Here is a 24,022-nt window from a genome sequence, read left to right as displayed (position 1 = left end):
AACTTTGCTCTGGCTCCACTCCAGCTCCAGGCAAAAAGATGCAGCTCCACTGATCCAGAGCTGCTCCGCACTCCAGCTCTGGGCTCTGCTCCAAAGCCTTGATAATGGCACACAGGAAAGTGGATGGTGAGGAACTGTGCCAGTAAGACGAGGTATTTGCTCGGTCCTACGGGAGAGCCTTGAGCCAATACTGGGCAAGACCAAACATCCACAGAACTCACCATTTAAATGAGTGGTGGTTTGGTAAATAAGTATAAGCATATCACGCACCAAGGAGGGGACTGATACAAGAGGCTTTTAGCTGCTCTATGCTGTGTAAGAAAATCAGCAGCATCAAAGAGAGCAGTAAGCCATGCAGTTGTAAATATTCAGAGAGAGGGAGACAACACTGTAAAATTCACCTCCCACAATTAGCATAACAAAAGTGGTGACAGTATCATAATGCTTAAACATGCATAAAAATGTAATCAGAGATTTAAGGCTTTTGATAAGTAATACATAGTGATAGTTTAGAGCAAGTTTTCCAAAACGGTGGCCACAATGATTTTACATTAGAAAAATTAAAATGGAGGACTCCGGCTGAGTTGTCCAAAAGCAGACAGGTAATTGGGGTGAAGTAAAGTTCAGCTGGGTGAGACTGAGTTCACTCCAAAATACCTGAGGGGAAGGGTCAGTCAGGTGAGAAGGAGGTTCTCAGCCAGGGCCAGCTCAAATGACAGGTAAAGCTGATTGGCTGAATAGGCATCACCCCATAGGGGAGGAACTATGCTAATTACTAGCATTGAGAGAGCAACCAATCAGAAAGGATCAAAAATTGTATATATGGCAGAGAGCTGACAGGCTTCAGTGTGGGTGAACAGAATAGCAGAACTAGAAAAAGCTGAATATCACTGAAATCCTTGATCGAGCAGAAAGATCATAGATGGTGAAGAAGGAGAAAAAGTATAATTTCTTCTTAATTATAAGGAATGCATAGATATGATTGTAAATAAAGCTGGATGCCTGTATCTGAATGGATTTTATCCCAACTGTTCTATGATTGCTTGATCACCACTCATAGAATATTATTTAGTAATGTCCTTTAATGTGTAATGTTGTCTTAAACATATGTATAAGGGTTTGGTACTATATTATAATACTGTATTAACGCTTTATACATATGCATAAAGGGTCTATGTGTACTGTGTTGTGAAGCATTGTATCTGCTATATAGTTTGTGTAGTCTTTTGTGTTGCCTTACTATATGATTTCTAAATGCAATGCCACTGTACTATGGGCTATGTATTATGTATCACAGTGCATTCTTTCTTAAAACTATTAAATGTATGGTAACTGAATATTTCCTTTAAATAAACATTACTTTGTTTTCAAAGAATTACTGCTTGAACATCAATCCTTTGAGTGGAAGGCTATATCCGTGTCCTCTCATGGGTTAACAGAACTAGTCTTTTCTGGGGAGTCCTCTGAGGGTCAGAGACAAACTCCCTGGTAAAACCAGGCAATTCCTCTAGGATGGGCCACCTCCTGTCACCCATCTAGATGGTCCAAATTGACAATTGGTTTACAGTTACAGACAGGCCATTATTGGAGTGCCTAGGGTCCAAATTTTGGTATTAACAGCATCTCCCTACCCCTGCCATCCCACCTTAGACCAGTAGGCCTGCGTTAGTCTCACCCCTGCCTGAGCCCCTAGACTGTTTGCTACCCTGCCCTGACTGAGGGCCTGGGCTTGTAGGCTGATATTGCTTTGCCCTGATTGCAGGCTAAAGTCCCCATAGACTATTTGCTGCCCCATCCTGACAAGGGCTGGGGCTCATAGACTGCTTTCCTGCTCTGCCCGGCCTGAAGGTCTGAACACTAGGAGCAGCTAATCCTTCCCTCACAGGTGCATGCCAGTGAGGAGGCATGGCCTCCCTTAGAGATTGACAGGGAGAGACAGTCCCACACTCTTACAGCCCTTCTTTTGGAACTTCACTTATTTGCAAGTTGCAATAGATGCAATTCTCAAGTTAGAAAAAAAGTCTTGACCGCAAGAATGACCTTATAAAGTCCAGCACAAATATCTAGCTAGATTCTTACCCAACTCCTTTTCAGTGGGATAAAGATGATGGAATCTGGCCCTCATTTTCCCTGCAGAGGATGTCTCAGGCATAGGGAGTCCCTAGTGAGCATAAAGGCAGCACAGACAGCTCCTATGCCATCTCTTCCTACAGCCTCCAGTGTAGAGTGTGTGCCAGGGCATGGAAAAGGCATGGCTGAAGTGCTCTGCTCTGACTGTTCTAAATTGGTGGACTATCTATTAGCCATTATTGACAGCTAGTGCAGTTTAGAGCAGCCCCCAGTATAACTGACTCCCTAACAGACCCCCTGTCTGCTATACTGAGCAGGAATTTAGCACAGCAAAGTGACTGGACCTACATATGCAGAACAGCCTATGAGCAGCCTGTTGTGGATAGTTAACATTTTGTGTGGAGTTGGAATCAGACAACTAGCAAGAAAACAATGGTTAGTGTGGCACCCAAATACTATACGCTAGTCAGTTTTTATGCTGAATGTATGTTTGAGACATATGGGTCTATAAACCCATGTTCATATCTAGAACCACAAAGTGAGAGGAAGAGATGTTTTTAAGGGCAGAATTTAATATAAATTCCTCTTCCCTGATCTCATGCCATGATCCTGTGAAACTTGTTACTCACACTTTTTTTCATCATATATTTGTGGTGACACTCTTAACATCATGATGCAGTACGTGAAAGGGGATAGACTGCTCTGTAAGACTGCTCTGTGAGAGGATTACAAAAAGTGCAATCCAGCTGACTCACATATGGCCCATAGCCATATAAATGCTTGCAAAATTGCTTCCTGCTTGTGCTCTAGTACCACTGACCTCAGATAAGCAGAAGGATAACAAAAGGTGGGGTGGCAAGGGAAGCTCTTACTAAATAACCAGCTACATTTTTAATTGCTGGTATAGAAAAAATGGAATGTCTGAAATAACGTGTCTAGAAGAATACTGTATTTGTAAAGAGAATAGCTTTAAGCCATGTATATTCAGTTTGTTTTCTGCCTGTGTCAGGGATCTTTAAACCTATTGAATAATTCAGATCTAGAGTAAACAGGTGAAATTCCATTGACAGCATTGAAGTTACACCCAAATTCTTCAGGTCTGAATTTGATCCAGTGTCATCCAGTACCACGTGGTCAGACTAGAAGAAGGATATCCTTTGGCCTTTATCTGAGTTAGCAATATACATTTTGCAGCATGGTTCACACATCATTATGCATTTTCATTTGAGTACAATAATTGGATTGTCACTGTGAAGAAATTCCAGGAACTGTCTAGAATTAGACAAATACTAAATGTTCAGACAAAAAAAATCTGCAAGCATATAGTTTGGAAATAGCATGTATATCTGTTAAAAAAGGACATCCTGTGGTCATTTAAGTTAATCTTACTAAAGGTAAATATTCCTTTTAGATACATTGAATAATATGTTAGGTACATATTTTTCTGCTATTTCATGAACCACATAATTTGGTTAGTCATTACTTCTTCCTTCTCACATCATATCTAAAATGTATTAATATATGAAGTTCTAACCAGTTAATGTTTTCTGAATGTATTTTAAATCAATTCTAAAAATCCACTTCTACAGCATCACCTATAAAAAAGGGTATGTGTCTATTTAAAAAGCCCCAAAAAAACCACAATTGAACTATAAAGATGTATGCATGTCTACTATGAGTAACCAGGTAATTATATAGGACCTATGGATATGGGTTCATTAGGAAAGTTAGTAAGGAGACATAGGGTCTGGTGTTTTCAGAATACTGTTTGCATCCATGTCCCCTGACTTGGATTACATGGTTTGCACTTCATTGGATTGGAGTATGGATGAATGAGCTGGCTGAAGAAGCTCAACCTCGATAAGACCAAAGTAATGATGGCAACAACTAGAGGAAATGACAGAAGCACTTTTAGTCTCTTACCGAGGAGTTTGCCATTGGTAACCAGAGTTTTCCACTTAGAAGTGATTTTAGACCTCCAGCTGCCGTTAGATAATTATATTACTGCAGTAACCTGGTAAAGTTTCTAAGGCCTGATCTACACTGGGGGGGGAAATCAATCTAAGTTATGTAACTTCAGCTACGTGAATAATGCAGCTGAAGTTGACGTACTTAGATCTACTTACCGCGGTGTATTCACGGCAGTGAGTTGACAGCTGACGCTCCCACATCAACTCCGCCTGCGCCTCTCACTTTGGTGAAGTACCGGAGTCAATGGGAGACTAGACTAGATGCGATAAATTGACCCCCGCTGGATCGATGGCTGCCCATCGATCCTGTGGGTAATGTAGAGAAGCCCTTAAAAACATGCATGGCAGGAGGTGGTCATCTTTTCTTTCGGATACAGACATTTCCACTATTATGCATGCCTTTGTTATGTCAAGATCAGATTATTGCAATGCACTCTACATCAAGCTGTACTTTAAAATCATTCAGAGATTGAATGTGGTACAGAATGCAGCAGCTCATTTATTAAGCAGGGTACCTCCCTACAAATATGTAACATAGGTGCTAAGAAGGGGTCTGCACTGGCTGTCTGTTGGTCTCCAGGTGGACCTTAAGGTATTAATCATAACCTAAGAAATCTCTGACTACTTGAGAGACTATCTTCAGCTTTATGACATACTGCTCCAGCTGCATTCTGCAGAGATGTGCAAATTGAATTTCCTTGTTATAAAGAGGGGGCTGCCAACAGGGCATTCTCCACAAGGGCCCTATCCCTCTGGAACTTGTTCTCCCCTTTGATCCTGTACTGTATCCCTAATCCATGTCTTTCCTCACCTTTCCCTTCTTAGCATGTGTTATATTTTCATTTGTCCTACTTTTAGACCCTGAATCTGCAATAAGCTTCCTTATGTGGAATCTTGTGCCTCCATGGACACCCACTGAAGTCAATGTGTGTATATATAGTGCTTCAGGGGACTAATGGCCTATTTCTTCCTCTTACCCTTTTTCAGCCTCATCCCTTCATTTATTCTATATTTATACAATACCATTTCTAATTACTAGCATTGAGAGAGCAACCAATCCGAGGATTTTCTCCTCTCCAGTCTTGTTATAAAGGCTTGTTCTGATCAGAAGTGCTTCTTTCATCATTCTTTCTTCCCAGTTAATTCTAAAGCTTGTTATCACTCCAGAAATTGTTAACCAATGCCCCTGAGGGAGCTAACCTATAATAATCACAGAATAAAAACCTTTAGAGCAGTGGTTCTCAATCTGTAGCCTGCGGGCCGCATACAGACCAATTAGCTCAGCTGTGTGCAAAAGGCAGGTGCCAGGGTCTGCCAGGTTCCCGGCTGGCTGGCCCCGCATGGTCGGGGGCCTGGGGTTCAGGGCAGCAGCCCAGCCCCGAAAACTCCAGGGTCCAGGGCAGCCATGTGGCAGGGATCCGGGGCAGGCAGCCACCCCACCCTGCAGGGTCCGGGGTCTGGGGCTCTCAACCAACCATGTGAGCTCCGGGATCCGGGTGTGGGTCAGTCAGCCCACCCCACATTGTGCGGTCCGGGGCAGCCACCTGGCCCCATGAGCTCTGGGCTCCAGGACAGCCGCGCAGTGGGAGCCTGGGGACTAGAGTCCAGGGCTCCCGGCCTGCCCCACGAGCTCCGGGGCCGGATCAGCTGCCCGGCCAAGTCGAGGCCGGGCAGCCAGCTCACCTTGCGGAGTCCAGGGCAGTTGGCCCACCCTGAGTGGAGGAGTCCAGGGCTGACGGCCCGCCCTGTGAGCTCCAGGGGCTGGGGCAGCCACCCCTCAGGGTCCAGGGCAGCTGAGCGGCAGGGGTCTGGCCAGCCCCACACAGCAGGGGCCCAGGGCAGGCCACCAGATGCCCTGCACAGTGGGCGTCCAGGGTCAGGGTCCAGGCTGCCGATGCCCTGCCACCCAGCCCCTGCAGCCCAGGTAACAGTGTAGGACGCATGTGCTGCCCACAATGTGTAATCAGTTGAGAACCACTGCTTTAGAGAGAGACAGGATCTAAACATGGAGGTCAAACATGTTCACAAAATCAACTTTGAAACATAGTGGTTTTGTGTGAGTAATCTTTCCCTCTAGTGGCAAGAAACATACCACATTAAGACTAGCCAAGAGAGCACTCTTTTATGCATCCGATGAAGTGAGCTGTAGCTCACAAAAGTTTATGCTCAAATAAATTTGTTAGTCTCTAAGGTGCCACAAGTACTCCTTTTCTTTTTTGTGAATACAGACTAACACAGCTGCTACTTTTAGCTGTATTTTTGGATCTGAAGGACCAGTACATTTACTGTGTTTTCCTTGTGAGGGAGTGGAAGTAGTCTGTGTGTTTTATCTTTGTATCTGTCAGTAGCAAGTATATTCACTACTTCCTGCTGCAGAATCTTGATTCTTTTTAACAGCTTATATTTTATGTAACTTAACCAAAAAGTTAAGGTGCACAGCAAACACTTAAACCCCTACTGTGATAAAAATTATATTGCTAAATTTTCAGCTGTGGTCACATGAACGTTCCAGTGTATTGTAAATGTTGTTCCTCTGGAGACTGGGTCTAAAGTATCTCAACATGCATATGTGAACATTTTCCAACCAGTGACTGTTGTGACCTGCTGTGCTGAAGTTTGGTGGACAGTTTGCAAGTGTTATTTATGAGTGAGATGTACCACTAGTCGCAGGTACTCCCTGGTTTGCCATTTGTTGTCACTAAGGTATGAGAAAAATCTCATGAACCCCATCTATTTCAAGCCTTACAATTTACACTCACTAAATTACTAGGATCAAAACTATATTCAGCAAATTGTTCCACCCTTACCAGCCTACTTCCTTAGTCTGTTTCAAGGCATCTAATTCCAAATCTTTTTGCATAGTGACCTTATTTGCTGTAAATAAGATATGTAGTGCAGAACCAGAATGCTTTTGTTCAGTATTTAGCTTCTCTTCTTTTTTCAGGAAAAGTAAGTTATAAAACATGCTATATAAGTAGATGTAAAAAAATAATAATACAAATTTAATCCACTGCTCTTCTGAACTCCCTTTTCCCTTAGATTTTCTTCTCATGGGACCTTACCTACCATTTCTCCTAATTTGTTAAAGTCTGCATTTTTGAAGTCCATTGTCCTTATTTTGCTGCTGTCACTCCTTCCTTCCTTAGAATCTTGAAGCCTATCATTTCATAATCATTTTTGCCCAAATTGCTTTCCACCTTCACATTTGCAACCAATTCCTCCCTGTTAGTCAGAATCAAATCTCAAATGGCTGCCCTCTGGTAAATGGCAACGTGTTGAATAGGAAATTGCAGGGGATCTTTTTGCTCCTGGTCACATTAGAATATTCATTAACACTCCTGAAGAGGTGGTAAACATCAGGTTTATTAAATTTGCTATTTGAAGATTAACTTAATTTAAGAGATGTTGCAAGCATCCCTAAGGACTGAGACTTTGCTTGGTTGTTGTATGAAAGCACAAGGTGAAGGGAAAGCTCAAAGAATCATCTTCCCCTCACCACCATCCCAACGCCCCACAGTATGTGCAGGGCACAACTGCATTCCCTCCTGTCATCCCCCTGAGGTATTTGCACCCGAAAGAGAGCTGGAAAGAGGCATAATAGTCCCATGATATCAAACTACATGCTGCATCTTGCCCTTCAGGGAGTTCTGGAGAAACTTGTCACCATGAAAGGTTTTCCTCCTTTCCCCCCCCCTGCTGCTGGTGATGGCTTATCTTAAGTGATCACTCTCCTTACAGTGTGTATGATAAACCCATTGTTTCATGTTCTCTGTGTGTGTGTATATAAATCTCTCCTCTGTTTTTTTCCACCAAATGCATCCGATGAAGTGAGCTGTAGCTCACGAAAGCTTATGCTCTAATAAATTTGTTAGTCTCTAAGGTGCCACAAGTACTCCTTTTCTTTTTGCGAACACCTTCCTAGTATCAACTGGGGTGATGCAGTTCTGCACTACTCTCCATACAAGCCTATGTCTTAAATGTATAGACTGACTTCTAGATTAAATATGTAGGCTGGGAATAATTCTTTTACATTCAGCTTGGGGAGGAATAAATATAAGCTAATATTTCTGAGGAAAATAATTTTAATTATTCTCTAATCAAAGTATTCTCCACTGGCATCCTGGGGTGGGCATGTCATGGTTGCTTCCCCAGTTTCAGTGTCTCCATAAAATTTTTAATACATTTGACATGGCAAAGGTCAAAAAGGGCCATCTTCTGTTCTTGCTGCTGGGATCTCTGGGTTCTACACCACATGACACGTGATTCTTTTAAAATTGTGAGCCCTCCCAGAAAGACAGAGCTCATAAAAGCACCACGCCTCCAGAACTCATAAGTGCTGTAAGCCCACAGACTATGCTGGAGGAATTTATAACTTTGTTGAGACATCAGATATGGTTGTTCTCATACCTGGTAGAAGCTGCAAGCCTCCTAAAAATGACAGCTGAGTCTCCATAAAAGTTCTGAATTCTGCCAACAAAGCCTTGCAGAGCTCTAAACTCTCATGAGCATCACCTGTTAAACCAAGTTAAAGCTAAAGGCTGATCTTAAAGATACTTTTTGCCAAGCTTATATACAATGTGAATACTTCCAATGAAGGCAAAAACAGGTGATATACAGAACTCCAGATACAAAGTTCAGGGCCATGATTTTCCAGAGTGCTGACCACCCAGTGGCTCTCAAATCAGAGTACTTATCTAGATGCCTGTTATGGCCTTTAGTCTCACTCTAGGCATCCATTTAAAAAAAATAATTGGCCAGTTATTTAAGATATAGAAATAGATGCAGAGATCCTGTAATGGAAATTCTGAGGTCTGCTGAATTTTCCCATCATAAAGAAGGGGAAACAGAAAGTAGAGTTGACATAACAAAGCTTTTCCAGAACTTAGCAAAACATTTATCTGGCTATGCGAACAGATATGAATTAGTATGTATGTATGTATGAGTTTTAACTTTAGATATTAAAAAGGATGAGCAAGAATATACTGGTTAATGTCTCATTTCTTCCTTTCCTTATAAACATTTTTGTGCAAAATCCTTGGAGAGGATTTTGCTTCATCTATTCTGTAGGAACTACAGTGTACTGATGGATTTAAACTTTACTGCAGACTGATGGACTAATTCACTGAGAGAAGTGAAAATAAGTATTTTCTTCCTTCTTAAAAATAGTACATTCTGGGATAGGTGGGTCCATTATTGGTTTGAGCATTGGCCTGCTAAACCCAGGGTTGAGAGTTCAATCCTTGAGGGGGCCATTTAGGGATCTGGGGCAAAAATTGGAGATTGGTCCTGCTTTGAGCAGGGGGTTGGACTAGATGACATCCTGAGGTCCCTTCCAACCCTGATATTCCATGATTCTATTATCTGTTAGTTTTTAAGATGCCACTGGACTCCTTGTTGTTTGGGGAGAGATAGCTCAGTGGTTTGAGCATTGGCCTGCTAAATCCAGGGTTGTGAGCTCAATCCTTGAGGGGGCCATTTAGGGATCTGGGGCAGAAATTGGGGGATTGCTCCTGCTTTAAGCAGGGGGTTGGACTAGATGACTTCCTGAGGTCCCTTCCAACCCTGATATTCTATGTCTAAGGCTGTAGTAGGCCAGAATATTGATATTGTCTGCTAGAGTGCTCATTAGAGATTTCTGTAAAAATCAAAATCCAACACTTGTTTTCCAATAACCTCTAATTATATTACTTATTCATCCAACTATCTGCAAACAAATTACAAATAGATCAAATAGAAATCAAATAGCTCTGAAAATCCCAAAAAAATCCCAAGCAACTCTCTTTTATTTTGTGTTTACATTATATCTACCAACCTTTGTAACCAAATCCCTATTTTGAGAAGGGAAAATGGAGGCAGAAAGATTTGGTGACTTGCCTAAAGTTAGTCTGTTTTAAGAGGAGAAACTGGAATCCCTCCTTCCCCACAGTATCCTGGCTCCCAATCTCAAATAGACCAGGTTTTTAATCCTAGTGTGTGATCACTGCATATCTGGTGGTGACTGTGTGATAAAGGAATAAATGCAATATAACAATCCCATCAGCACTCTGACCACTAACCCATGTCCACTGGTAGATATGTCTAACATTCCAAACCTGTGAGCAATTTTTAAATAGCTGGTCATTTAAAAAAAAAAGAAAACCTAAAACACTACCACAAAAATGCTTCCTCTTTTTCCTATAAATGTGTAATTTCTATCAAAATTATATCAAGCTGAAGTAGAAGCTAGCAATATTCAGTCCTGGCCAGTAACTGGTTTAAGGTTCAGTATCATGAGTTTTAGGATTGGGAGTTTGATATCAGACAGGAGCTGGCAAGCTCCTCTTTCTGATGTGATACAGTACTTGTCACAAGCACTAGGCATGAGCTATCAGACCTTAAATTCAACATAATGCACTAGGGCTGGTCTTCATTATGGGGAGATTGATGCTGCTGAGCCGGGGGTAGGGATTGGGGTGCAGGCTCCAGGAGGGAGTTTGGGTATGGGAGGGGGCTCAGGGATGAGGCAGGGAGTTGGGGTGCTGGTGGGGGTGTGGGTTGTGGGCTCTGGGCGGGTGTTTGGATTCACGTGGGGTTCAGGGATGGGGCTGGGGCTTGGGGTGTAGGAATGGGTTCAGAGTGCTCCAGGCAGGCAGCACTTACCTCGGGTGGCTCCCAGAAGCGTCAGCATGTCTCGCAGTGGCTCCTAGGCTCAGGGGTGGCCAGGCAGCTGTGAGTGCTATCCCTGCCTGCCAGCACTGCCCCCGCAACTCCCATTGGCCACAGTTCCCCATTCCCAGCCAATGAGAGTTGTAGAGTTGGTGCTTGGGGCGGGGGCAGCGTACAAAGATCCCCTGGCTGTGCCTCTGCCTAGGAGCTGCTGCCAGACATGCTGGTCACTTCCGGGAGCGATGCAGAGCCAGGGCAGGTAGGAAGCCTGCCTTAGCTCCACTGCGCGGCCAGACTTTTAGCAGTTTAAAATCTCCTGGATTGACTTCAGTAGCGTCCAGGAGATTGAGCTGATTCTGGGAGACTTCCGGCCAGTCCAGGAGGGTTGGCAACCCTAGGTGCTGGGTGGGCCCAGTAAGATGACCAGATTGCAAGTGTGAAAAATTGGGATGGGGGTGGGGTAAATGGCACCTATATAAGAAAAAGCCCCAAATATCAGGACTATCCCTATAAAATTGGGACATCTGGTCACCCTAGGGCCCCAACCCAGTTCCGATCACCGGGGGATAAAGGGGGTCTCTCCCCTTCAGGCTATGAGAGAGGCCACTCCAACTCACTACAGTCAATGGACTTTGGATTTATATTGGTGTAAACAAGTGGAATCTTTGAATCTTCCTCAGAATCTCTACCTGGGCCTCTGTAGGAGCTGCACCAGCAGAGGCTGCAGTGAGAATGTACTGAATCACCTCAGGGCTGGCCTTACCATGAAGCAAACTGAGGCAGCTGCCTCAGGTGCCAGACTGTGGGGAGGCGCCACTAGGACCCAAAGTGTAGAAAATTGTGTCTGTCGCTGGTGCATATGTATTCTCTCTGCTCTAGTTGCACAGAGATTGTGGAGTGCTGTGCTGGAGGAAGGAGGGCAAAGAGACATAATAGGCAGGCACGCAAAAAGGCGAGAGGGAATAACAGAAAGCAGCAGGAGCTGCAGGGAGAGAGAGAAGTAGGAACCTCTTATGTATCTCTCTAGCACCCCCAGGAACCTGTACTGATTAACACCAGCTTCTCAGGGAGCTTCCTGTTCCTGCTGCTTCCCTGAACCCACTTGAGAACAGGCAGTCAACTGAAGTAGTAGGAGCCAGTTAGGCCCTTAAGACTCAGGCCCTGTTACCAGCCTGTTTATTTGTCCCCTTCAATTGAGTGTTGAGAGCCACTATAGCTGGCACAGAACAGCAATCATGAGTGAAAGAAGAAAACACCTCTCCGGAGCAGCATTCAGAAAAGAAAGAAAGCAAAGGAAGCTTTTCTATCTAAGCAGGAAGGAGCTCTCCTGAGATACATAAACACAACAGTTCACGGTGGACCTTCCGGCCCCAGTGAGGATGTGAGTGGTGAGGAGATGCCTGATCTTCCAGTTAGTCAGAATGCAGGTGACCTGGCAGCTACTGCAGCATCCATATCTCCATCTCAAATGGATGTAACCATGCACATTCCAGAAGAAAAGTGTGGATCAGAGAAGAGTGTGGTGGAGGCACAAGAAAAAGCTGCTGCTGAGTTTAGTTCCTTAAGTCAAATGATCCAGGACTGTGGACCCACTTGAACTGTAGCCTGAGGGACTTCCTTGTACTGCATGGACCACAGCAAGTGAAAAACTTCCCCAAAGACAATGAAAATAGAAGTTTCCATGCAACACATTACTGGCGTGAAATCCCCAATGGTGACAAAGTGGAGAGGCCATGGCTTATGTACTCAAAAACCGAGAATGCTGCATACTGTTTTTGTTGCAAACTCTTCCAGTCTAATGTTCTAGCCACATTGGGTTCTACAGGAACAAAGGACAGGAAAAATCTGGCTAGGAAAATCTGGCATGCCATGAGAAGGCAGCAAATCACTAGAAAGCATTCCATAGGTGGAAAGAGCTTGAGATGAGACTAAGGTTAAAGGCCACCATAGATGATCAGCATCAAGAGAAGATGGCATCAGAGTCTCTTTACTGTCAAAATGTTCTGAAAAGGCTCATTGCCATTGTGAGAATGCTTGCTACCCCAAACCTAGCACAGCGTGGCCACTTCAGAGCAGCTGTATGTGCCAAACATCCTTAAAATTGTGGAGCTGATAGCTGAGTTTGATGCTGTACTCCAGGAGCATCTAAGAAGAGTCACCCCGAAGAATTGTACACAGACCACTAACTTGGAAAAACCATTCAAAATGAGATCACACAGTTACTGGTAATAAAAGTTAAACAGAAGATTGTGGTAGACCTGAAGTCAGCAAGATATTACTCTGTGATTCGGACTGCACACTGACATCAGCCATACGGAACAAATGACTAATGGTGCATTTTGTAACAACAACAAAACCTAGTGAAAATGTCCCTGCAATGGTGACTGTCAGAGAATTTTCTGACAAACAATAAATTCTAGAATTTATTGACATTGATGATACTACAGGAGCTGGTAAGACAAATGTGCTTCTTAAAAAGCTGGAAGATACGGGAATTGTGATAGCTGACATGAGAGGTCAGGGCTACGATAATGTGCCAACATGAGAGAAAAGAACAGAGGAGTGCAGACACGGATCCAAGAGTTAAACCCTCAAGCTTTTTTTTTTGTCCCATGCAGTTCTCATTCATTGCACTTGGTGGTCAGTGATGCAGCATCAGCTTCTAGTGAGGCTGCTGAATTTTTTAAATGTAATTCAAAGCATCTATGTATTTTTCTCTGCATCAGCTCATCAATGGCAAATTTTGAAGCAACATCTGGGAACAACCTCTCTGACACAAAACCACTGAGTGCCACACAATGGGAAAGTTGAGTGGAGGCGATAAAGCCTATCAAACACCAAATTGGGAAGATAGGTGATGCCATAGTTGCCATTATGAAGGCTAATGCTATGACAGGAACTGTTCATGGGAGAACAGTGGCAGAGGGAAATGGAATCACCAGAAACATACATAACTTCAAATTTCTGTGTGGCTTAGTGTTGTGGCATGACATATTGTTTGAAATAAACATTGTAAGCAAGAGACTCCAAGGTGTGGACCTTGATATATCTGGAGCAATGGGACAACTGGACAAAGAAAAGTCATACCTACAGTCTTACCGGTCAGATGAGGGATTTCAAAACATTCTGAAGAGTGCACAGAAGTTGGAAGAGGAACTTCATGCTGAAGCTATTTTCCCACCCATTGAAGAATACAAGGGTCACTGAAGAGAAAACATTTTGATTACGAGGCACAGGATAATCCCATAAGAGACCCCAAAAACAATTCAAAGTTGAATTCTTTAACCGGGTGCTAGATTGTGCAATACAGTCAATTGAACGTTTCATGCAGCTCAAGAAACACAGCAATATATTTGGGATGGTGTATGATATTCCAAAACTCCTCACTGTACCTGAAGAAGACATACACCAACAATGCAGGGCACTAGAGACAGTGTTGACACATGATGACATGCACGATATTGATGCAAGTGATTTAGGTGATGAACTGAAAGCCCTTTCAAGATACATTTCAGCAGGATCAACTCCAAAGGCTGTTCTGGAAAATATGTGCACAAATAAGATGACCACCCTCTTTTCAAATGCTTTTTTTGCTCTGCACATACTTCTAACACTTCCTGTAACAGTTGCCAGTGGAGATCGCAGCTTCTCCAAGCTGAAGTTAATAAAAAACCACATCTATGCTCCACAATGACACAGGAGAAGTGGTCAGCCTTGCAACCATCCCAATAGAGCATGAGCTGCCCAGACTGTAGACCTTCAGCAGGAAGCCGTTTAAATCTTTGCAGCCAAGAAGGCACGGAAAGGACCACTTTGATTATTCAAACAGATAAAAATGCCAGTGTTTACTATGCAGACAAGAAAAGTTACATTTGCTGTTCAGGCATCTGAAAGTTACATGTTACTTAAAATTTTGAACAAGGCATTTTAAGTTGTTAGTTCTCCTTTATTGGGGCAGGTAGCAGAGCAGTAACATCAGAGGAGTAGAACAGGAAGAAGGCAAAATTGAGACCTTTCAAAGTTTTGGCCCAAGTGAGGGGGCGTCATTTGAGCCTCCCCGGTTCAGATGCCAAAATGTTATGAGCCTGCCCTGCCCAGCTTCCCCAGGTTTTATGGCTATTCTGGCTGCTTGTGGCTCTCTTGCACTTTTTACTGTTACAAACCCATCCCCATTATGGTTTTTCTGTTGGGGAAGCACTGTGCTCTGATTCCACAAAGACAGATGCACAGGACGGAGGCAGATGTTCCTCAAAAGGGTGGTGGGAGGGGGAATCAAGACCTGTATGCATGTCTGGTACAATGACAACATGTGATTAAATAAAATGCTCAGTATTAATTTGTTGTGGATGCTGCCATCTCCAGAGTTTTCTTTTCTTTGACATCCCACAGCCAGAAACAGAACACAACAAAAGTGGACAAAACCCCTTTAAAAGCAACATAAGACAAAACACTAAAAAGCATTTCTCCAGCACACTAACAAGAATCTATTTATATATTTCCACCATTGTGTTGTACCTTCATTCTTCCTCAAGACATTATTGACAAGTACACAGAACTTGATTCTATATCAAACATTGAGATCAAATGAGAGATGAATTATGTTTTGCCCAAGGCTTTGAGGGGTCACCCCACATCCTGAGAATAGTCAGTATAAAAGAGGTGGGCCCACCCTATAACCTATGACACTACTTCACATATATATAGTAGTCACCATTGTTTTCATTATATGGTCTTCATCCAGAGCTTGAACTCTGGTTGACTGTGAAGTTTACTGTGAAGAAAAACAGGCAAACAGTTGCTAAAACAAGCAGCAGAGATCAAACAGCTCTGAAGGAATTAAAAATCCTACAGATAATCTAATCTTTACTTTGAATTACCAATACATAACAGTTATATCTATGCATATGTCAAACATAATTACATACAAAAATCTCCTATTTTTTTAAGGTTTGCAAAGTCAAACTCTTGAAAGTTAGAAAATGCAGATTTAAGGTTACGATGCAATCTTAATTCTGCCCACTAGAATGTCCAGTCTGTGCAGTGAATGAGGCTGGGGTCTGTGAGGAAAATAGTATGTGATCATGTGACTAAAGGCTATATCAAATGAATATGCACCTCCACCAAAGGTGTGAGCCTTCTGGTTTCTCTCTTCATGAGGTGTATGGTAGGTATAAATACAACACACAAACACACACACACAGACACACTTTGGATAGGGTTCTAACACACTACTGCTCTTCACTTAAGCTTGATAAATACAGGAAGTATAGATCATTTAGGAAAAACAAACATCCTGAACGCAATGCCCCTCACTCTGGCCCACTCTTCCCTCAGGATTCCATTGGGGACCATCTGCTTTCAGGCTCCTTTGCCCAACAGGCTCCTGCAGCAGCTTCCCTCATGTTGAGCTGGTGAAAAAGCCAACGGGTCAGCTTCTACCCAAACCTCCTATGTGTGCCCTGTGTCTTCCCCTGTGAGTCCTTTTATAACCTTTCAGTCCCTCTGAAAGGTGACTACTGCATCAGCCTCCTCTGGTGATCCCAGATCTCTTCCGGGTGACCCCTCATGTTGATAAATCAGTTTTCCTGTTTGGAGCCAGTCCATTATCTAGGTGTTTGTAGTCTAATAGAGGACTGTCCCAAGTTAACAACCTTCTATTGTCAGCTCTGTATCACTGGCCTTGAAATTTCAGTCCCAACATGGAGGTTAAAGTACTGTGGGAAAGGCAACTAGCTCCCACATTCAAAATAGAGTTTGTCATTTCATAAAGATACCTACAAAGAGTTCTTAATCTCACACAGAAGAAATTTTACAGACAGATTTCTAAATAGTGTATCTTTGTCACTGGGTCAGGTGTTGGGTCTGGGAAGTGACTGGGGGGCACGTGGTCCAGCTCCAGCTCCCCCTGTTTCCCCACTAAAGCTGCTGCAGCAACAATCAGGCATTCCCAGTGCAGTGAAAGCCTAGCTCTTAAAATGTTCATGTATACTTATTATTTTAGTATGCTGCCAAAACTTTCCTGAGAACACCAACAAGAGAAGGGAAATGGTGATTTTTAACATTTATATTGCAGCCAAATCTGAACAAAAACTCATGGAACAACGAAAAGTTACTTATCTGGCCCATGCCTGCTAAAAAAAATTGAGGTGTTAGAACTTCCCTCCAAAATGTCAAATATATTTTATAATGGAAAGTGCTAGGCAACCTAGTTATATATAAATAACCTATATTGAATTGTAATTATCTGCAATTTAGTGCACTTGCTGAAAGAATAGGAAATTTTTCCATGCTTACCTAAAAACTTCCTTTCTTTGAGTGGAAGGCCTCAGATCAATACAAGGGTACTTCAGCCTGTTTGCAGCTTGGGGGCAAAACCAGACCTGTAAGTCACTGTCAGCAGGAGAATGCCCCACCTCCTGAAGTCCCCTCCAGTTGAGATAACTTCCACAGGAAGGATAATTAAATCTATTTATTAAATTACAGATGGTCTTAAATACACTTTGAGGAAAAATAATTTATCCTACTGCAGATCATTGTAAATTCTACCCTCATGACAAGAAACCCCAAACTCAATTTCCATCTCTGTTCTGGATGATCCTTTTTTCTCCAAGATGGGTTGGAATCTGTGGACCTTATTACACAAAGAAAAGAAACTTTTCAGGCAAGCACAACCACATTTTCCTTTTTCTCTTCATGCAACATTTGACAAACCTATGTCCGTCTAGCAGATCTCAGTACAGGAGATGTAATTACGGTTCTCTGAGATTGTCAGATTGTTCCTACGACCCAGCGTTTGTTGCTTAGTTGAAGGAGGAATATTCTTGCATTTACTTATAATGAACACGAGTATAGTTGTGAGGACTACCTGTCTGAATTAGAAGTACGGTACTGGGTCTTGTTAGAGAAAGCTCCCAACTTCAAATAAAAACCTCATCTGATGGGAGATAGGAGCCATTGGGAGGCCTACTCTAATGGAAAGGAAATATTATGGTACCAGTTGTTCAACCTTGGTAGTTCTGTAAGGAGCACAATGCAGTTTCAAGGTTGTGCTCTATGACCTTGAGGTTGGAATCAGGTTGATGCCTTAAAAGATCATTTAACCTTGGGATTTGTCTTTCATAGTGACAATTCACAGTCATTCATGCTGACAATAGTGACAGTCATTCATGCTGAATAGTCAGTGGGCAAGAGACTGTGACTGGCCTCACTAACCCTCAGGCTCTAAAGTCAGTTACCTAGGCTGTGTAAGACCCAAGTTCTAAACCTGGTCCTAACTATTTAATTATTATCTCTTACATCCCAGATGAGTACCTTCAGGACCAGCTCTAGGCACCAGCAAAGCAAGCACATCCTTGGGGCAGCACATTTCCAGGGGCAGCATTCCGGCCATCCTTTTTTTCCACTGGCCCTGCTCAGTCAACCAATGAGCCCCTATGTAGTGGGGGGGGTCCGGTTCAGCATGAGGGTCCCAGCCCGGGGGCGGTCCCTGCCTGCCCCCTGTTGCCAGGGGAGTGGGGCGATGCGGCTCCTCTCCCCCGCCCATCCCTGCCTGACGGGTCACAAGCAGCGGAAGAGCCAGAGCCAAGTGGAGCGGAGCCCAGGATCGGGGCAGGACCCATGGCCAGTAAGAGACCCACTGTCCCGGGCGGCTTGGCACTGGGCAGGTGCCCTTGGTCTGTCCCCATCCCTGCGGCTGACCCGCCTCCCAGCCACTCTGTCGGTTACTGTCCCCTCTGCGGGGGTGGGTCTGGGTCTGAGATCAGGCTGGGGGCCCCAAGCACCTCACTCCAAACACTGCTATAGCATTACGCATTGTTTTAACATTACCAGTATCAGTGGCTTCTAGTGAGCACAGTTTCTTAAAACTGAAATTACTAAAAAATTATTTGAGGTCCCCATATCTCAAATCGTTTGTCAGGACTTTGCATTAATTTCAGTTGAAAGTACCACTGCAAAAAATTTAGATTTCACTGAATTATTAAAAGAGTACGCAAGTATAAAAACGAGAAAAAATCAGTTCATATAAATTCTTTTAATGTATGAGAAACTGGGTGCACCGGAAGACACTAACATTTTTCATTACTGTGTATAGTTGAACCCAAATTGTTTGTAATTGTGATTTTGTTAAAATTAAATGAGTACACTCATAGGAAATTGTTTTATTTCACTAACCACAAATTCTCTGTTTTCATTTTCTAAAATTTTAAACAGTCAGAAAAACAAACAAACGAAAAAAACATCGTAAAGTGCAAACATATGTAAAAGACAAAAAAAAAAAGGGTGGGGGGATAGCCAAAATTTGTTTTGTTTGGGGCTGCAAAAAACCTAGAGCCAACCCTGAGTACCTTAGCCCCAGGGCTAAATCTTATAAAGGAGGCAGAGCTACCTTTCCTTTCCTTTCCTTTCCTTTCCTTTGTTTTGCTTTTGTCAAATGCCTGAAATCAAACAAAATTTTTCAAGTCAGATCAAAATGAAACATTTACATTTGATCTGACTCAACATGTTCGCTTTTTGATTCACTGAAAGTTTTAGAAAAATTTCATGTTGGTTTGATCCAAAACAAAACTTTTTTCAGTGTTTTGGAATTGCCAGCAAACTGAAAAAATCCATCATGTCCCAGCTCTAACAGCAATCTGAAACAGAAGCTAGGAACAATAACCTGGATATTAGGGCATGGTGACCCATGGCAGCAGCTGAGGCCAACAGCCCAATATTGTCTAAGTCTTTTAGGTGTGGCAGAAAATCACCATCCCTGTATTACACTTTCCCAGTGCATGAGAAAGACTATATAGCTATAATCTATCTAGGGCACCACAGACCTCCTAAGCATAGCTTAAACACTGAGGCTGTCTGTCAAGACTGTACTATCCTTTTTAATGGACTTCACTATTTGATTCTCTAACCCTGATTTTGAATGCTGGCTTTTGTCCCCTAGAGAAGGAAGAATTTCCAGTGCTGGTGGTGGAGTTGTATGTGTAGCTAGAAGAACCAGCCTATGTATATGTCATGGTCTTTACCACATTAAGATGCCATGCTGCACTCTGGGAGGGTGAGTGGGGGAACCTGGCACTAATGATTATCCCCTATGCTGTTCTTCTCAAAGTCAGCAGGGGAACCAAGTGCTGATTTTATTGTTCATTTATTTCCTCTTTGGGAGTTTGTCCCCACAATTCTGCTTCACAAGAGGGAAAAATTGGTTCAGAGATTGTTCTGAAAACATTTCAAGTGGCTAGCAGTCTCCCTTCAAAGAAGCGGGACCTATTTGTCTCCCCTTCCCTACAAGGGCCCTTTCTATGTCTCTCAAGGAAGATAATGGCCTGGGGCTCAAGGATGGGCTCCTCAGAAGCTCATCCCCCTCTCCACATGGGCCAGATAGGTCTGTGTTTCCTCTGGAAGTCAGCCTGGATTCTGAGCAGGGATCCTGGGAGAGAGGGTCTGTTATATAGATGGCAGCAAGGGGAGAGAGCTGGGCCCAAAGGCCCCTACTGCACTCTAGCATTGGGAGCATCTGTGCTGTGCACATTGTCCTCCACCTGCAACCAACGGGGGAAATGGTGGGGCAGGGGAAGGAGGCAGCTCTGTTCTGCAGTCAGAGGCATGACTGCTGGTGCACGCTATTGAGACTCAGGCATGATTTTTCATCTGGCGCACTGACCTTTGGCTTCACTCCCCTCATGGAGATGCAGTGGGGGCGCTGCTTGCCCCTGGAGCCAGTTCATTTCCAATCCAGTCTGGCTCCTAGGGGAGAGAGGGCACCAATGTAACCCAGTCCAGATTGGGCTATGAAGGAAATTGTGCCCGCCCAGAAAGCCCAGCTGATCCCCCAGCCAAGACCCAGGTCCCATAAAGAAGGATGCCATCTGATTTGAATGCAGAGGCGAGAAAAGCTGGACATGGGTCAGGAAAAGTTTAGATGGGGACAAGGAGTCTAGTGAGATAGGGCCTGGAGAGTTGGGGAGATAGAAAGTGTGACTGGGAGTCGGAGGAGTCAGAGTTGGGAGACCAGGAGCGGGGTGGAAGATGAAGCTGGGACTGGGAACGGGGTGAGGGTTGGGAGAGGCAGGGGAACCTGGGGATTTTGGCTTGGTAGGTTGGAACTGGCTGAAAAGGAGGCTGGGTCCCAGTGAGGAAAATGGGGGGCAGGACTGGAGCCAGCTAGCTGGGTGGGAAGGAACACTAAGACAGGACAAGGAGCTGGGGAAAGGAGGTAGACTAGGATTGGCTGATCAAGAAGACTAGGACTAGGAAACAGTATGGGCAGAGGGATGGGAGACAGATCTGACAAGGAGCTGGGGTACAGAGAAAGAACTAGGACTGGCTGGGCAAAGAGATTGGGACAAAGAGCCAGGGAAGGGGGAGAATGAGACAATGAGCTGGTGAAGATTGTGTGGAGGGGGGACTGCGATTGGATTAGGAACCTAGGGAGGGAGACTAGGACAAGGATTCAGACTGGATGAATCGCTTAGAGGGGATTGGTTGGGCAAGGAGATGGGGCAGGAAGTGATCATTGAGACTGGTGAGCAAAGTGACAGGAACTGGGATGAGAAAATTGAGGAGTGGACACTGGGACTAGGAGGCAGGGGTGGGGAAGAGAGAGGACTGAAATAGGGATGATTTGGAGCAGATCAGGCAAAAGAATCTATGCTCACTCGAGCACACTCTTCTCCAGAACCTGGAATGGAACCCAAGATTTCTGAGTCTCACCATTCCTCTTCAAATATATGTACAACCCAGTGGCAAGGCGTGAGTGTCTTCCCCTCTCATGTTGATCTAGATCAGTAATGCTCAGACTACAGCTTGGGAGCCACAAGTGGCTCTTTAATATATGTCTTGTAGCTCTTCGCAGCATGATATTAAAACGCTGTGTGATTTAATTAACCAATCTAAGTTATTAACCAATCATGATGTTTTTAGTATGTTATTAACCAGTTATCAACTTGCACTAAATTATTCCCTTATTTGCTGCAAGAATAATACTTATATAAAAACTAAATGACATACTGTTTAAATATGAATAGTAGTCTAGTAAATGAAACAATGAATTCACATATTGTGGCTCTTTGGGTAATGTTGATCGCTAATTTGGCTCCTGAACCACTGAGTTCTGAGTATCACTGATCTAAATGAGGATGACAATTTACTATTGCTACCAATTGCTCCATTAGTTCAAGTGGTAGATCTAAATGTTCCAGCTCCACTGATGACCAATGATGGAATGTCTGTATTTCCAAGTTTTCTTTTTCAGAATATAGGAAATATACACAAAAAGATATGTGAAAAGAACATTATTAAGGTTACAAAATCAAAGCACCCAAAAATTAGGAAATATCTGAACTACAGTTTCCCTGTAGAACACCTGCTTCATTTGTTGCAGAAGTTGGAAATTGTGTAACTATTGTGCTTGCAAGGAGATGGCGGGCCTAGCCTGTTCCCAGCTACAGGCCCTCCTCTTCAACCGAGGAGGAGGGGCCATTGAATCCAGGCCACAAATAAATACTGGGGAGAACAAATGAAAAAACAGGGATGGGAGTGAAGGTCAAAGGGAAACAATCAGGGAACTGGAAAGGGACATTGAACAGAGAACCACATCAGCTCTACTGCTCCTCAAAGAAATCTAAGGAGTCAGTGGGCACCACTCAGAGGAACTCTGCTCAGAGGTGTGACTTTGCAAGGGATCAGAAATAGACCCCACCCACCAGCTTCCTTCCTTGGAGTGATGGATGGCCATCTTGGCCAGCACCAGGAGGAGGCTGTCAAGGAATCCTGCATCTTGTGTGGCCATGAATGGAGTGTGCATACATGAGGAAGTGTAAAGAGAGGTGCAGACAGAACCTCAGTCAGAGTTTCTGCAGAAGCCAGAAGAGAAGCTGCAGTCCAACATACCTTACATAGACGTGCACCAATGTCTCCCTCTTGCTGAAGGAGGGACAGGTGTCAGGGGAGGTCATGAACCACACCAGGTACACACCTGTGTTCACAGCTCCACAGAGGAACCACCAACTAATAACCCTAGTGAGGCGTGGAACCAGAGTGGAGTATAGACAAGTTCCCTGCGGCTCCTCTCCCTCCTGAGGGGGCAGCAGGTCCTGCCACTTGGAAATGGGGTGGGACACGAAAGTGAGGAAGTGGATGGCATGAAGCACAAGTGTTTAGAGATGTTTCCTGGGCATGGTTTGGACGCAGAGCAGCTGGATGTTGTTCAGATGACAGGTTATGTATCAGAGATGCTGGGAAGACTTATGGGGCAGGGAACCGATGATGAGTTCCAGAGGGCCATGGGTTAATTAGGTAGCATCCTCCAGCAGTGCCTGCTCAAGGAAAGTGAGAGAGGTGGAAGCCAAGGCTGCACTCACCTCCTGAATCACACATGGGGGATGTGCAGGGTAGACAACCCCATGCACTGGCTGAGCACTGTGGCGTCTGTCCTTCCAATCATAATCCAGCAAGTCTCTGGGTCTGGTTGTGTCAGCCAGGACCAGCCTCCAGTACAAGGAAGTTTTGTAGTGAATGACAGGGTTTATAGGAAGAGAAAAGATGATCTCATGGTTAAGGCAGTTGAATGCTGCTCTGGAGTAACTCAATTCTATACCTGCCTCTGCCACAGAGTCCCTGTGTGGTGCTATCCAAGTCACTCAAACTAAACTTTTCACAGCTGAGTCACTAATTGTGTGTTCCTCATTTTCTGGATGCCCAACTTGAGTCCCTGTTTCGTAGAATGCTGAGCACTTACAACTGCAACGGAAATCAACGGGAGCCGTGCTTTGAATAGACAGCATGCTATTTAATGCTAAGTACTCTGAAAAATCAGGTCCTAGATATCCCAAATTGGGCACCCAAATTAGTGGAAACTTTTTACCTTGGGTCTCTGTACCTCAGCCCCCCCCATCAGTAAAATAGGAATAATATCCCCTCACCTCACAAGGCTGTTGTGAAGGTAAATTAATGTTTGTGAAGCACTCGGATACTATAGTGATGAGTACCATAGAAAAGCCTAGGAAGAAATTAATAACTCTGTCTTCTGATAATAGAGCTTGCACTACTGGCAGATCAGGCATAGTATATCTCAACTCCACCAGAGTCCTGGCACACTCTCTGCTCATATCCTTGGACTGTGGGATAGGTGAGAGCAGCTGGGGTAGTAGATAGCTATCCCACTTCAGCCAGATTTATACCAGCAGAGGTTTCCTCTGCACAGGGGGAATTCTACTGTGGGAATCTCTGGCCAATTTGAGTTCACTGGGCACTGCATAAGTGGAGCAGAGTAACCTGGCAGACTGAACAATCTGTCCCTTAGGAATACTGAAATATGAATGTTAACTTCATTGCCTTGGTTTTTC

This window comes from Dermochelys coriacea, chromosome 2, assembly GCF_009764565.3.
Source record: "Dermochelys coriacea isolate rDerCor1 chromosome 2, rDerCor1.pri.v4, whole genome shotgun sequence".
Lineage (NCBI taxonomy): Eukaryota > Metazoa > Chordata > Testudines > Dermochelyidae > Dermochelys > Dermochelys coriacea.
The sequence above is the reverse complement of the archived record's forward strand: the minus strand, read 5'-3'. Positions refer to the sequence as shown.